Source organism: Lipotes vexillifer, unplaced genomic scaffold (genome assembly GCF_000442215.2).
Source record: "Lipotes vexillifer unplaced genomic scaffold, Lipotes_vexillifer_v1.1 scaffold242, whole genome shotgun sequence".
Classification (NCBI taxonomy): Eukaryota; Metazoa; Chordata; class Mammalia; order Artiodactyla; family Lipotidae; genus Lipotes; species Lipotes vexillifer.
Genome location: NW_006771376.1, coordinates 1,925,946 through 1,937,262, shown reverse-complemented (window position 1 = coordinate 1,937,262; position 11,317 = coordinate 1,925,946). Strand labels below are relative to the sequence as shown.

Here is an 11,317-nt window from a genome sequence, read left to right as displayed (position 1 = left end):
AAAGAGTGTGAGCTTTAGAGTCAGACTTGGTTTTGGAATCTTGGTTGTATCATCACGAGTAGTGTGAGTTGGCAAGGTCCTTAACTTGTCTTGGCCTCCATTTCCTCATATATAAAATGTCTTAATACCTGCTGTTGGAAAGATTGAATAAAACATGGATGCAAAGTGCTTGACTTATGGCCTGGCAAGCATACTGTAGGCTCTCAATAAACATTAGTCTATTTGTCTCCCTCCTTTCAGGGAATTCCTTTAAAATCTTTTTTTTTTTTTTTTTTTAATATTCTTTGGGTATGTTTGTTTATTGTTTCCCACAGGGTATCGTCTGCCCCACTGTGGCAGCACACTTGGCCATAGAAAGGAGTGGTTAAGAACTGTACCATAAATTTCTCTGTGATTATGAGTAAGTAGCTTAATCTCTTTCTGCCTTAGTTTCATCATATATAAAATGTACGTAATACTAGTACCTACCATAAAGAATTGTTATGAGGATTAAATAACTTAATATATGTGAAATCCTTGGAACAGTGCCTGGCAGATAGTGCTGTTTATAATCTTTGCTACTGTGAATATCTGCAAATTACAGATAATAATGCCTACTTTGTAGGGTTATTATGAGAATTAAATGAGGTAAGTAGTCAACTGCTTGACATTTTGACTGGCAAATATACATAAATTAATAGAAGGAAATCTTATTGTCCACAAAGATGCCATGAAATGCTCATCAAATGCCTTGCTGAAAGTAGGTCTGTTCTGTGTTTCAGTGATTTTCAAACTTTATCATGCACAAGAGTCATCTGGGGTCTTGTTAACATGCAGATTCTGATTAAACAGGTTTGTGATGAGGCCTGTGGTCTGCATTTCTGACTTCCTAGGTTGATGCCACTGCTACTGTAAAGTAAGACTGCTGAAGTAAGACTTCACTTTGAGTAGCACTGCTGTATAGTACATTCCTTTACTTTTCAGTCTAATGTATTCTTTCTTGAAAGACTTGTTTTCAGTAAATCACTTCTGGTGATCAGTATTCCCCTTCCTAAAAGCTCAAAGCCCACTTTTTTTGTTTGTTTGGTTTTGGGTTTTTTTTGGCCACGCCACTTAGCTTGCGGGACCTTAGTTCCCCGACCAGGGATCGAACCTGGGCCTTGGCAGTGAAAGCGCTGAGCCCTAACCACTGGACCACCGGGGAATTCCCTCAAAACCCACCTTTTTAAAAAAAGAATCTATTGGCCAGGCCTAGGTGTATATGTATGTGAAAGAAAGATCAGTTGTGCAGTTTGCCAAGAATTGATGTCAAAATTGTCAGGGACTGGGAACTTTTGTAGCCCTCAGTAGATGCCCCCTCTTGAAGTTAGGACTATGTTTGCTCATCCTCAGGCTTTGACACCTTTCTTGTCTTTTAAGTTCTATAGCAGATGTTCATCAGGCTCCCATGGAGTTCCCAGGATTGTCAGGTTTTGTAGGTCTGGAGGCTTGAACTGATTTGGAATAATTAGGCGCTCTATTATTTTGAACTTCAGCTCTTGCTTTCCACAAGGCTTGTTCTTCCCCTCTTCAGGTTGAAGGTTTTATTTTATTTTATTTTTTTTGCAGTATGTGGGCCTCTCACTGTTGTGGCCTCTCCTGTTGTGGAGCACAGGCTCCGGACGTGCAGGCTCAGCGGCCATGGCTCACGGGCCCAGCCGCTCTGCGGCATGTGGGATCTTCCTGGACCGGGACATGAACCCATGTCCCCTGCATCGGCAGGCAGACTCTCAACCACTGTGCCACCAGGGAAGCCCAAAGGTTGTGCTTTTTGATAGAGAAATGAAAGAAGCAGGAGTTGATCTAGACAGTTCTCACAAAGCTCTTTTTGTTATCTTTAGTTTATGGGCCTTGATTCTGGGCTGTGACTTTCCCAGCACTTTTCCTTTAGGTCAGAACCACCACTCTATTTTTTTTTTTTTTTTTTACTGTGCCATCTTCCTTTGTACATGTCTGTGTTTATGGGAGTGCTTTTAACATCTGTACTCCTTGGAGAATGCTATGCAACCATACTACTGGTTTCTTTAGCTTGTTCTCATTTTAAATTTGAATTGGCAGGAGGGGGGTGGGATGAACTGGGAGATTGGGATTGATATATATACACTAATATGTATAAAATAGATAACTAATAAGAGCCTGCTGTCTAGCACAGGGAACTCTACTCCACTTCAGTGTACAGTAGAAACTGACACAACATTGTAAAACAACTATACCCCAATTTAAAAAAACGCAGTAGGTTATATCATATCCAATTTAAGTGTAAGCCAGATTGCTTCCACCCCCAAAAAAGAAAAAATAAATAAATTTGAATTGGTGTAATTCATAATTAATTGCACAATTTATTGTCAGAATCTTGCTTTTGAGGATTTCTTTTAAAAATACCAACAACTGCCTTCTCTTTAGAGTTTTAGATTATGAGATTTACTTTTGTGAAATCTACATTTTGAAAGCAATATAAAGCACAATGGATAAAAATGTGAGCTTTCTAGAGTCAGAAAACCTGGATTCTGAGTCAGGTTCCACCAGTGTTTTTGTTTGGGGGCCTTGGGCATGTTACCTAACAGTTGGAAATCTTAGTTTTCTCAACTGTAATATGGGGATAATGAGAGTATCCACCTCCTAGGGCCACTGAGAGGACTTGACAATCCCTGTAAAACTAAGTGTCTGACTGGCGGTTAGAGCTCAATACCCAATAAATATTTTCTGTTGTTAATAGCTAATTTTGTTAACGGTCTGGTGTTATTTACTGATGTGTAACATAATGCCTTCCCAGATAGCTAGTTATTGGATCCTGTGAAGTAGGCGGGTATTATCCTTTTTTTGGATGAGGAAATTATGGAGTGAAAAGTTTTGACTGACTTGAGGGCACATAGCTGTGGCAGAATTAGGTCTTTAATACAGAATTACTGGTGCCACATCTAGGACTTGCTGTCTTTACTGCATCCTTCTGACAGCACTCAGCTGTTGGCTATCAACCTTTTTTCTCTCTTTTTTTCTTTTTCCTTTTTTATTGAAGTATAATTGACATACAATATTATATTATTTTCAGGGGTACAGCACAGTGATTTGACATTTATATATATTACAAAAACTGAGGAACAGCTAGATGGAAGAGATGCATAGGGCAAGGTATGTGGGAAGGGGTGCAGAACTTCCATGTCCTCTCCAGGCCCAGGTGTGCCACTCTCCCCAAATCTCTGTGTGTTCACCAACCCAGAAGCTCCTTGGTTATCACACTTTCAAAGATTACATGGTTACTTTCTCTTTGAGACCCTTTCAGTTTTTCAACTAGTTTATGTTCTTGGTCTGGATTAAGCCCAGTATAGTAGTTCCCCCATCCTTTTATTTTTTTAGATTTATTTATTTACTTATTTAATTTATTTTTGACTGCATCAGGTCTTAGTTGGGGCATGCAGGATCTTCGATGAGGCATGCAGGATTTTTCGTTGCAGTGCGTGGGCTTCTCTCTAGTTGTGGCGTGCAGGTTTTCTCTTCTCTAGTTGTGATGTGCGAGCTCCAGGGCACGTGGGCTCTGTAGTTTGCGGCATGCGGGCTCTCTAGTTGAGGCGTGCGAGCTCAGTAGTTGTGGTGTGCAGGCTTTAGTTGCCCTGCGGCATATGGGATCTTAGTTCCCTGACCAGGGATCGAACCCGTGTCCCCCGCATTGTAAGATGGATTCTTTACCACTGGACCACCAGAGAATTCCCCCCTCATCCTTTTAGAATGAAACTGTCAGCAAGATTTTATCAGATTTTCAATCCCTACGCCCTTTTAAGATAAATTTGATATCCAACTAATGATGAGGTACCTGAAGTTTCCTATCTCTAACATCATCATTACCAGGCCAATCTGGGGATCTGAACCAAGAAACTAATCTATATTCTCCATTATTGAGCAGGCTGAAGTGTACGCCAGCAGCTGTATCATGTCCATTACTCTCTTTTATCCTCATTCAGAAATTCTTTAGTGTGGTTTATGGATTTCTACTGGGAATATCATTTTGAGACACACTGCCATCCCACTTCCTCCTTTAAGATTTGAATGAGATTTGCCCATCATTGGCATACTGCATTCACAAATTCATTAAACTCAGATTTTCGTGGATAGGGACCATGTCTTATTTATTTCATAAAATTCATAAACTTTAACTGATTTTGGATATCTCTATTATAGATGTCTTTTTAAAAAAAAATAAACTTCCTTTATTCCTTTGCTTTTTCTCTTTCCTTCAGTCCTTTTTATTTTATCTTATTTATTTATTTTTTGGCTGCACTGTGTGGCTTGCAGGATCTTAGTTCCCCAACCAGGGATCGAACCCGTCTGTGCCTCCTGCAATGAAAGTGCAGAGACCTAACCACTGGACCACCAGGGAATTCCCTAGATGTCTTCAGTTAAGATATTGGCAACTTAATTTTCAGATATTTTCTTTTGTGGCTTAATAGTTACCTCTCCCATTGCTGTTCTTATGTCGTTCCTGATGTTCTTTCCCAGTTTTATCTGGGAATTTCTCTCTCTATATTTTCAATTTTAAGCTCTCATAATCAGATTGGCAAGTATTCAGACAAACATGTTCTTCCTACTCCCTGTCCACAACACTCGTTTAGCAGGCTGAGAGCCCATCATCATTCATATATTTACTCATCAGAATGGCGCCATATGCTGTGCTTGGTGCTGAGTATGCATTTGTGAGTATGGAAGACTTGGCCCTTGCACCTCCCTAAACTTATAGGCTAATGGGAGCAGGTAGACAATAACATAAGCTTTTATAACACTGTGTGCCTGGGTGGAAGGCAGTAAAAACTTCTAGATGAAGAAGTGGGATTTAGACTGACATCTAAAGGGCGGATAGGAGTAAGCCAGGGTTGGGAGGAAGGGAAGGAGAAGAATGTTCCAGTAGGATCTGGAAGGTCAGCTCCAATTTATTGACAGTCATAAACATTCCTCCTTTCTTTCTGAAGTCTCAGCCATCAATTTGAAGAAGAGAGAAAGATTGTTACTAAAGGCCTCCCCCACCCCTATGTTCTCCAAATCCTTTAGATTTTTTTTCCCTAGAAACACTTTCCAGGGTTCTTCTGGTTGTTTGGTTCACCCCCTTATTAACCAGCTGGAATGGGTAGCAGCTGGCAAGCTGCCTTTGCGTTCTTCCTTATAGGGAGTGACCAATTATGCGCCCTCGCCCCGCCACTCCCCCCAACCCCTGTCTCCTTCTGGGAAGCTGGATGACTTTGCACTTGCTGATGGTGAGGAGCTTCCTGTTTATTCTCCAGATTTCTGGTTTTTTCTATGTTTCTGTTCTGTGTTATATTCTTCTGCCCCTCAACCTCTTGACATGAATTTTCTCCTGTGACAATTTAGAAATGTTTACTTCCTTATTTTCTAGTTGAATTATTTCCTCCATTGTCTCTGGGAGTTCTTCATCCTCTTTGATAACCTTTGTCTGGAGAGTGGTATTTAAGCCTGAGAATAGAGATGCCAGCTTACGTTTAGTAAACATGCTATTGGCAAAAAACCTCCAGCAGGAAAGCGAGTGTGGCCCAATTGCCACACTCCAAGTGCCTTGGAGCATCCCCTGTTTAGTGCTAAAGCTCCTAAAAGCAGCTATAATCCTTTACCCCTTTGTAGAGCTCCCTAGCTCATTATCTTTGGCCTTGATAGGAAGACTATAGAGTATCAACAAACTCATCGTTTGGTGGCATAGTTTAAAGTACCCCGCCACCCCTGTCACGTGGCTTGTGGGATCTTAGTTCCCCGACCAGGGATTAAACCTGGGCCCCAGCAGTGAAAGCACTGAGTCCTAACCACTGGACTGCCAAGGAATTCCCTAAAGTACTTTTTTAAACATTATGTTCAGATATCCTTATTATATATATATTTTAGTTAAAGACTATATAAAATTGGTACATTTTATTTTGGGGGTGGATAATATAGTCACATGATTTAAACTTAAAAAGGTACAGAGGAGAATTTGGTAAATATTCTCCTTCTTGCCATGTCTCTCAGCCACCTAGTTCTCTGAGACAACCAACGTTACCAGTTTCTTGTATATCCTTCCAGAGTAATTTTGTGCATAGACAAAGACATGACTTAGTATATATGTCATAATATATATGTCAGATAACATATCTGCTGATGACATGAATGATGTGTATCCTGTATTTCTCAAGGCCACGTAGTGAGTGGGAAGACCGCAATTTGAAAAGTTTTGAATTCAAACCTCAAAACCTCAGCTATGCCATTCATTAGTTGAGTGACCTTGGGCAGTTTGCTTAGGCTCTGTATGCTTTGATTTCTTTATGTGGTTAATAATACTCAGTGTGCCAAGGCTGTTGAGTATGATGTATGTACAGTTCCTCCTCTGGTGCATGTCAAAATGCTTCACAAATTGTTGCTACCTTTGCTGTTTCTTGCTGGACCACACTCTTTGGCCTGTGTGAACTGGGAGGGGCAAAGTCTTGCTCTAAAAAATGAATGGATTGAATTGCCTTTACTGTAATATGTGATCAATGCTGTCTACTTATGAAGGGAACCATGAGCCAAGGGAGATAGAAATAGCACTTTGAAAAGAATAGAACATTTTTTGCTCCTCAGGTATTGGAGAACAGCTATTCCTGGTCTGGGGTCTTCACACTTGGCTGGTGGAGTGCTGATAAACCCTAGAACTTCACTTCCCCTGGTAGGAAGTTATTAACACTGAAGAGCTTTTCATGTTTAATAGCTCAATTAGCTCCAGCCCTTCAGTATTGCTTGAAGCTTTGGACTCTTATGGGAAGCTTCACTTGGTCAGCCCTATTTTGGGTTTCCTGCTATTCAGTTCCCATTGTGATGTTAATCCTTTAATAGCAGTTAGCTTTCATTCTTTTTGGTTCTTGCACAATGCTTGATGTAATAGATGGAAGAGTCTCGAATTTCAGAACCAGTCCCATGTGGTTTCATCAGGAGGATAGTGTTAAGCCTTCCTTCATGGTTATCTGGACTCAGCATTCTTTTAAAAATTATTATTTATTCTTTTTTATTTTTGACTGCATTGGGTTTTCCTTGCTGCGCGGGCTGTTCTCTGGTTGCAGCTGGCAGAGGCAACTCTTCCTTGAGGTGCAACTCTTCCTTGAGGGCTTCTCATTGCAGCGGCTTCTCTTGTTGTGGAGCACAGGCTCTAGGCGCGCCGGCTTCAGTAGTTGTGGCACGTGGGCTCAGCAGTTGTGGTTTGTAGGCTCTAGAGCACAGGCTCAGTAGTTGTGGCGCATGGGCCTGGTTGTTCCACAGCACGTGGGATCTTCCCGGACTAGGGATTGAACCCGTGTCCCCTGCATTGGCAGGTGGATTCTTAACCACTGCGCCACCAGGGAAGGTCCCTAGTTTGCTCATTTTTAAACAAAATCATAATGGGTGTTGAATTTTATTCAGTGCATTTTCAGCATCTGTTGAGGCATCTGTTTCTCCTTTAGTATCTGGTAATATAGAAAATTGTGTTGGTAGATGTCCCTAGGTTAAACTGTCTTTTCATTCCTGGGATAAGCCCTCTTTGGTTATGATGTATTTGTCCTCTGTTATGCTACTCTTTCTACAACATCAGAGTTATCTGGACCATGAAGGTTTAATAGAATGTGGCATAAAAACCATCTGAGCCTGTAGGTATTTTTTGTATGTGTGTGTAGGGGATATTTGACAACTCTTGTTTTTTCATTCACATTTCTTTGATGCTCAGTGGTCATTAGTACTTCTAAAAGTGAATCTTAAAAGTTCCTTGGTTTTTCCTCCTTTGCCTTCTAAATGTTAACGTTCTTTAGAGTTCTGTTGTTCATTATTCATTCATACATATTTATTAGATATTATTAGAGATATTTATTTATGCCAGGCACAGTGCTAGGAACTTCCCTCCCTGCTGCTAGATTTTTTCCTTCTGGTCTGGCTTCCCCACTGCTGGCAGAGTCATTTTTAGCTGGGAGAGGAAGACTAAATGTATTTCATACCTTCTCTTAAAAATCTCTGTTAAGGGACTTCCCTGGTGGCGCAGTGGTTAAGAATCTGCCTGCCAGGGCAGGGGACATGGGTTTGAGCCCTGGTCTGGGAAGATCCCACATGCAGTGGAGCATCTAAGCCTGTGTGCCACAACTACTGAGCCCACGCGCCGCACTACTGAAGCCTACGTGCCTAGAGCCTGTGTTCCGCAACAAAGGGACGCCACCTCAATGAGAAGACCCTGTACCGCAACGAAGAGTAGCCCCTGCTCGTTGCAACTAGAGAAAGCCTGTGTGCAGAAACAAAGACCCAACACAGCCAGAAAAAAAAAAGTCTCTGTTGAGTCCTTCATGTGTATAGGATCATGGGCCTTTCCTGTGTGGCTCAGCCTCCGTGTCAGCTCATCTCCCACCATTCTCTGTCATATACACTGGACACACTGGCTACACTGTATCCCCCAGTAATCCCTGTTCTTTCATGACTCTGCCTTTACACATTTTGTTTTCTTTAAAGAGAATTCTTGTCTCTTCCTGGCAAATTTCTATTCATCCTTCAAGGCACTCTTTTAAAAAGATTTGTTGTTGGCCAGAACATGCTGAGCGGAGTGTGTGGCCGGCTCGCCTCAGCGCTGTGGGGGACACATACACAGCTGTCTGCGGTCGCCCAGAGGTATCTGCATATGTTGGTGTCGTGGCCGTCCACAGACAAGAGCGAGAGGGCGAGGAAACCTCCCCGCGCCTTCGACCCAGCGCTGCTGGAGTTCCTGGTGTGCCCGCTCTCCAAGAAGCTGCTCAGATATGAAGCATCGACAAATGAATTGATTAACGAAGAGTTAGGAATAGCCTATCCAATTATTGATGGGATTCCTAATATGATACCACAGGCAGCTAGAATGACACATCAAAATAAGAAGCAAGAAGAAATGGAGCAGCATTAGATCATACTTAAAAATAACAACACACACAACTAAATTTTCTAAATACATTCCACCTTTTAAAAAGTCAGAGTGACGGGTAGTAAGTGGAGGAAAAGAATGTTTCTGTCTCTTCCTACGTTGACTGTCCTTATTCCATTGGTCTCTTTACCAGGACTGTTACACTCGTCCTCTGTGGAAGAAAACTTCCCACAGGGCTGCACTAGCACAACCAGCCTGTGCTTTTACAGTCTGCTCTTGCCGATTACCATACCCATTTATGTGTTCTTCCACCTTTGGGCTTGGATGGGTATTAAACTCTTCAGGCATAATTAATACAACCAGAGCCAAGATGGTATATCCTAATGATATGCTGAGTGTCTGTCTCTGAAAGCTCAACTACATGGAAATACTGGAAACCCACTTAATTTGCAAGAAAGATGCTTTGCCTGGCTTCTGTCAGAGGTTTAGGACTATAGGAGGCTTAAGCTGCAGAGGCTTTATTGTACTTTGGTCTTCCCTTGTTTTTTGAAGGTTCTCATTTATACCTGGGGTATCAGAAGAAACATTTTAACAGTGTCTTGTTGGAAGTTAATAGCTCCAGACATCATCTGATGGCTTTATTTCTTATCCCATTCATAATTAAAAGTTACTAATTTGAAATTTTATATGTTTATTTTACATTCAAAGTCTGGTTAAGTCACATGTTAAGCATGACTGAAGTAATTCCAGAGGAGCTCTGTTGGAGTAGTTGTAGAAGGATATCTGAACAAATGTGGTATAAAACTGTAATAAAATGGAAATTTCATGTATTTGCCAAAAAAAAAAAAAGATTTGTTTTTAATTCTCTTAGAGAGTTTGAATCCCATAGTACTCTGTTCATAGATCTGTCTTAGAACTTATCAAATTATATGATGCTGATCCATTTATACATGTCTCCATGTTTAAATGACTGTAACCTGCTCAGAATGGGTCTTTATCTCTCTAAATTATGTCTTCTCAACAGCTACTGTACTGCTTAGCATAGAGTAGGCCCTCAGCAAATATTTGTGAATGCTTGACTGACTACATGAGTGGATGCCTGAAAGGGCTCTGCTGTGCTCTTGCCTTGAAGGGGATACTACTGCTACTAGTCATGGAAGGTTGCCAGAGAGGAAACAAGTCTCTGCACTAAAACAATGTCTACTTGAATAGTCCCTCTTTCTTCTTCCCTTCCCCCAAGATGCATATGTGTGTGTGTGTGTGTGTGTGTGTGTGTGTGTGTGTGGTGGTTGTGGGTACATAAACTTAGAAAAGTATATATCTATTAGTATTTTTCTGTTGACTTTAACTTTTAAATTATTATTATTTTTTTAAAATTTATTTATTTATTTATTTCTGGCTGTGTTGGGTCTTCGTTGCTGCGCGTGGGCTTTCTGTAGTTGCGGCGAGCCGGGGCTACTCTTCATTGCGATGCATGGGCTTCTCATTGCAGTGGCTTCTCTTGTTGCAGAGCACGGGCTCTAGGTGCGCCGGCTTCAGTAGTTGTGGCTCGTGGGCTCTAGAGCGCAGGGTCAGTAGTTGTGGCGCGTTGGCTTAGTTGCTCTGAGGCATGTAGGATCTTCCCAGACCAGGGCTCAAACCTGTGTTCCCTGCACTGGCAGGCTGATTCTTAACCACTGCGGCACCAGGGAAGTCCACTTTTAAATGATTAAAACGTGAAAACAGCTGTAGGGTGATGGGATTTTGGTTGACCTTTTCCTTTTTTTTTTAATTAAACAAACATTTTTAAATATAGTAATAAGTCAATAAGGGAACTGAACCAGATTCAGGATTGAAATAACGCAGTCTTTTTTTTAAAAAACATTCATTCATTATTTATTTATTTATTTATTTATTTATTTATTTATTTATGTATTTGGCTGTGTCAGGTCTTAGTTGCAGCACATGGGATCTTCATTGCGACATGCAGGATGTTTCGTTGTGACACATGGGCTTCTCTCTAGTTGTGGCGCGTGGGCTCAGTACTTGCAGTGCGTGGGCTTAGTTGCCTCAAGGCATGTGGGATCTTAGTTCCCTGACCAGGGATCGAACCCACATCCCCTGCATGGGAAGGCAGATTCTTAATCACTGGACCACCAGGGAAGTCCCAAAATAATGCAGTCTTCCATGAAGATATCAAAGCCATATTTTTCACCTCAACCTCCAACATTTCATGTAGGTTAAGGATGTCCCTCAAGCATCTCTAAGCCCTCCGTCCCCCAGCTTCTAACTCATGGCGTTCTGTATGGTGCCCTGTGCAGGACCACCAATGCTTATACACAGTGGACCACCTTAGACTCTCAGGAGGCCTGACCCAGCCTGCAGAGACTGACGGTGGCCCACCCTCAGCCGTTCAGTCCTAGAGGCACCCGCTGGCTGACCGCTTCCTTTTTTTTTTTTTTTTTTTTT

The 11,317-nt window shown here is 41.6% G+C and overlaps 1 protein-coding gene, 1 non-coding gene and 2 pseudogenes across 4 annotated transcripts in view; 3 read left to right on the top strand and 1 right to left on the bottom strand.

Moving 5' to 3' along the window:
- PTPN9 (protein tyrosine phosphatase non-receptor type 9) overlaps window positions 1–11,317 on the top strand; it is an 80,528-nt gene that overhangs the window by 14,109 nt on the left and 55,102 nt on the right. The window lies entirely within an intron of this gene.
- On the bottom strand, window positions 1,112–1,183 carry TRNAE-UUC (transfer RNA glutamic acid (anticodon UUC)). The gene has a single exon. It is a non-coding gene; the product is annotated as a tRNA-Glu (tRNA).
- Window positions 8,565–9,703, top strand: LOC103076855 (phosphatidylinositol N-acetylglucosaminyltransferase subunit Y pseudogene; annotated as a pseudogene). Its single transcript, XR_014368644.1, has one exon. The product of XR_014368644.1 is annotated as a phosphatidylinositol N-acetylglucosaminyltransferase subunit Y pseudogene (transcript).
- Window positions 8,565–9,703, top strand: LOC103077129 (protein preY, mitochondrial pseudogene; annotated as a pseudogene). Its single transcript, XR_014368645.1, has one exon. The product of XR_014368645.1 is annotated as a protein preY, mitochondrial pseudogene (transcript).